This window comes from Nannobrachium achirus, assembly GCF_963921795.1.
Source record: "Nannobrachium achirus genome assembly, chromosome: 14".
NCBI classification, from domain to species: domain Eukaryota; kingdom Metazoa; phylum Chordata; class Actinopteri; order Myctophiformes; family Myctophidae; genus Nannobrachium; species Nannobrachium achirus.
The window spans coordinates 631,501-636,500 of record NC_137821.1 but is presented as its reverse complement, the minus strand read 5'-3'; the positions used below and the strand labels follow the sequence as shown (position 1 = coordinate 636,500).

At 37.3% G+C, this 5,000-nt stretch overlaps 1 protein-coding gene across 1 annotated transcript in view; it reads left to right on the top strand.

Annotated features, from left to right (window-relative positions):
* The window catches only part of atp1b2a (ATPase Na+/K+ transporting subunit beta 2a), a gene marked incomplete at its 3' end in the record, with an annotated part of 16,532 nt that overhangs the window by 2,344 nt on the left and 9,188 nt on the right, over nucleotides 1-5,000 (top strand). The gene's annotated exons all lie outside the window — the stretch shown is intronic.

Here is a 5,000-nt window from a genome sequence, read left to right as displayed (position 1 = left end):
ACCCCTTAGCTGAGAGAGAGATGAAGCAGGGACCCCTTAGTTGAGAGAGAGATGAAGCAGGGACCCCTTAGTTGAGAGAGATGAAGCAGGGACCCCTTAACTGAGAGAGAGATGAAGCAGGGACCCCTTAGTTGAGAGAGAGATGAAGCAGGGACCCCTTAGCTGAGAGAGAGATGAAGCAGGGAACCCTTAGCTGAAAGAGAGATGAAGCAGGGACCCCTTAGCTGAGAGAGAGATGAAGCAGGGACCCCTTAGTTGAGAGAGAGATGAAGCAGGGACCCCTTAGTTGAGAGAGAGATGAAGCAGGGACCCCTTAGCTGAGAGAGAGATGAAGCAGGGACCCCTTAGTTGAGAGAGGGATGAAGCAGGGACCCCTTAGCTGAGAGAGAGATGAAGCAGGGACCCCTTAGCTGAGAGAGAGATGAAGCAGGGACCCCTTAGCTGAGAGAGAGATGAAGCAGGGACCCCTTAGTTGAGAGAGAGATGAAGCAGGGACCCCTTAGCTGAGAGAGAGATGAAGCAGGGACCCCTTAGTTGAGAGAGAGATGAAGCAGGGACCCCTTAGTTGAGAGAGAGATGAAGCAGGTGAAGCAGGGACCCCTTAGCTGAGAGAGAGATGAAGCAGGGACCCTCACAACCTGTTCATAGATTCCATATAGTTTCATTGTTTGACAGCACAATCATCAGTGTATTTTGGATTCATGTCAATTTGTGTTTTCAGATATTTAACCACTTGAACCGTCAATACTTAATAAACTTGACCTTTCACTCTGTACTTAGTCTGCTCTTTTCCCCCTCTACACCAAAGCTCTTTGCTGAAAATAGCTGATCTACAAGCCTCTGGTCTTTAGTAAACATAAGACATACACTTTCCTTTCCTCGCCAAAACACGGTTTGAAGATGTTTGGAAGAAAGACTTTCCTTTAGTAGGAACACCCTGAGCCCCCCCCCCCCCCCCCCCCCCCCCCTCCTCACAGGGTTAGGGTTAGGGTTAGGCTAAAATACACTTTCTACACAGAAAAGGCTTTTAGAAGGATTTAGGACTCTCTCTCTCTCTCTCACACACACACACACACACACACACACACACACACACACACACACACACACACACACACACACACACACACACACACACACACCACACACACACACACCAGATGGGTGTCTGTGTAATGTAATCCTACACACACATGATGTGTTTGTATCATTTATATGAGTCTGTTAGCTAGTCTGTTATCCAGACATCAACAACTTGGAGATCTGATAACTACTATGTTATCCAGACATCAACAACTTGGAGATCTGATAACTACTATGTTATCCAGACATCAACAACTTGGAGATCTGATAACTACTATGTTATCCAGACATCAACAACTTGGAGATCTGATAACTACTATGTTATCCAGACATCAACAACTTGGAGATCTGATAACTACTATGTTATCCAGACATCAACAACTTGGAGATCTTCATTTCTGGGAGGTCGGTCCCAATGACACGCACGCACATGTGCACGAAAAATACATTCTTCTTCTTTTTTCTTTTTTTATGTTAGGCTCAAGTTTTATTATAAAACATCATAGCATGGCTCTTCAGGGTGAGGACATGGATTAGTAGAGAAAGATATCTGCAACAGAGCAGAAAGTTAGATAGTCTTTTATTTATTAGATAGTTTTATTATAAAACATCATAGCATGGCTCTTCAGGGTGAGGACATGGATTAGTAGAGAAAGATATCTGCAACAGAGCAGAAAGTTAGATAGTCTTTTATTTATTAGATAGTTTTATTATAAAACATCATAGCATGGCTCTTCAGGGTGAGGACATGGATTAGTAGAGAAAGATATCTGCAACAGAGCAGAAAGTTAGATAGTCTTTTATTTATTAGATAGTTTTATTATAAAACATCATAGCATGGCTCTTCAGGGTGAGGACATGGATTAGTAGAGAAAGATATCTGCAACAGAGCAGAAAGTTAGATAGTCTTTTATTTATTAGATAGTTTTATTATAAAACATCATAGCATGGCTCTTCAGGGCGAGGACATGGATTAGTAGAGAAAGATATCTGCAACAGAGCAGAAAGTTAGATAGTCTTTTATTTATTAGATAGTTTTATTATAAAACATCATAGCATGGCTCTTCAGGGTGAGGACATGGATTAGTAGAGAAAGATATCTGCAACAGAGCAGAAAGTTAGATAGTCTTTTATTTATTAGATAGTTTTATTATAAAACATCATAGCATGGCTCTTCAGGGCGAGGACATGGATTAGTAGAGAAAGATATCTGCAACAGAGCAGAAAGTTAGATAGTCTTTTATTTATTAGATAGTTTTATTATAAAACAAAGCATGGCTCTTCAGGGTGAGGACATGGATTAGTAGAGAAAGATATCTGCAACAGAGCAGAAAGTTAGATAGTCTTTTATTTATTAGATAGTTTTATTATAAAACAAAGCATGGCTCTTCAGGGTGAGGACATGGATTAGTAGAGAAAGATATCTGCAACAGAGCAGAAAGTTAGATAGTCTTTTATTTATTAGATAGTTTTATTATAAAACATCATAGCATGGCTCTTCAGGGTGAGGACATGGATTAGTAGAGAAAGATATCTGCAACAGAGCAGAACGTTAGATAGTCTTTTATTTATTAGATAGTTTTATTATAAAACATCATAGCATGGCTCTTCAGGGTGAGGACATGGATTAGTAGAGAAAGATATCTGCAACAGAGCAGAAAGTTAGATAGTCTTTTATTTATTAGATAGTTTTATTATAAAACATCATAGCATGGCTCTTCAGGGTGAGGACATGGATTAGTAGAGAATGATATCTGCAACAGAGCAGAAAGTTAGATAGTCTTTTATTTATTAGATAGTTTTATTATAAAACATCATAGCATGGCTCTTCAGGGTGAGGACATGGATTAGTAGAGAAAGATATCTGCAACAGAGCAGAAAGTTAGATAGTCTTTTATTTATTAGATAGTTTTATTATAAAACATCATAGCATGGCTCTTCAGGGTGAGGACATGGATTAGTAGAGAAAGATATCTGCAACAGAGCAGAAAGTTAGATAGTCTTTTATTTATTAGATAGTTTTATTATAAAACATCATAGCATGGCTCTTCAGGGTGAGGACATGGATTAGTAGAGAAAGATATCAGAGCAGAAAGTTAGATAGTCTTTTATTTATTAGATAGTTTTATTATAAAACATCATAGCATGGCTCTTCAGGGTGAGGACATGGATTAGTAGAGAAAGATATCAGAGCAGAAAGTTAGATAGTCTTTTATTTATTAGATAGTTTTATTATAAAACATCATAGCATGGCTCTTCAGGGTGAGGACATGGATTAGTAGAGAAAGATATCTGCAACAGAGCAGAAAGTTAGATAGTCTTTTTGGTCACGGCTCAAAATAACATGAGAACAAAGAAGTAGATGAGATCAAAGAAGTAGTCGCCAGCACTCAAGGAATCTCCTTTTCACATGATTTTATTGACATCATCATGATTGACAGAAGCAACGCGAGGAAATGGATTGACAACTGAGCGGCAAGACGATCAGTCATCACAGGAAACCTGTCAGTTTACTGTCTGTTATCAGCTGAAATAGCTGATCTTTAAAGGACCTACACCATGAATTTTCACTTTTTCTATTTTAAAACCTTTTTTTGGGGTCCCACTGGCACCTTCTATCCTCACAAAGTCCTATTTCTGTACATTGTGTCTTTCTCTGGTTTTGGGAAGACAGAGATGAAAAGCTTTCCACGGGTTCTCAGAACAGTGCTGTTCTGAGAGTTGATCCGTGTGACGTCACACGGATTCCCGTTTTTTTTTCCCCGAGTCAAAAAAAAAATGTTTTCAAAAAAAATTTTTTTTCAAAACTTTTCTTTTTTCAAAACTTTTTTTTTCAAAACTTTTTTTTTTTCAAAAAAATTTTTTTTTCAAAATTTTTTTTTCAAAACTTTTTTTTTTTTCAAAAAAAATATTTTCAAAAAATTTTTTTCAAAAACTGTCAAAAAATTTTTTTTCAAAAAAACTTTATTTTCAAAAAACTTTATTTTCAAAAAACTTTATTTTCAAAAAACTTTTTTCAAAAAACTTTTTTTCAAAACTTTTTTTTTTCTGGAAAAAACCCCACTAGATGCGCCCCTGAGCAAACAGAGGCCGTTTTGGTATTGCAGCTGGAGAGCCTCATTATAGTAGAGCTAGAACAAACAAAAATAATGGTCAGAGTGTTTGTTGAGGGTTAAAACCTGTCTAAGACTCAATTTTGAGCATATATTTATACAAAAAATATAGTTTTAAAAGCATGGTGTAGGCCCTTTAAGCTCACAACGTGAGCTTGTAGATCAGCTATTTTAACCAACGTGAGCTTGTAGATCAGCTATTTTAACCAACGTGGAAACATGCTGTGCGCGAGGTTTAGAAACTTCTGCCTTCAGCCCTTCACAATAAGGGTGCAGGAAGACTGGGCACTGGGCAGTGGGCACATAACTATTGTGGGCACCTCAATGTTAAAGGGATATTTCACTTTCAACATTTTTTTTTATCATCTAATCAGGCTTTTATGAACACCCTGAACAGTTTTTAATTAGCTTGATTGAATATTTAGATATTTGATGTAAATGTTACCAGGCCCTCCAGGCCCAGGGCCTCTCCCCACACACACCCATTGTAACTTCAAACTTCATTTTAACCATGATAGATTCATTAAAAACAACCATTATTTTTTCTGGTGACTCATACTACCCTCCTAATATGTGAGCAGGCCGTGTTTTTTCGATAACTTCTTTCATTTATTTTTAAGATTTTTTTTTTGTATTTAATTTTTTCCATTTTCCCAAATAATTATTAAAAATAAATGAAAAACGTTATCGAAAAAAACACGGCCTGCTCACGTATTAGGAAGGTAAAATGAGTCACCAGAAAAAATAACTGGTGTTCTTAATGAATCTATCATGGTTAAAATGAAGTTTGAAGTTACAATGGGT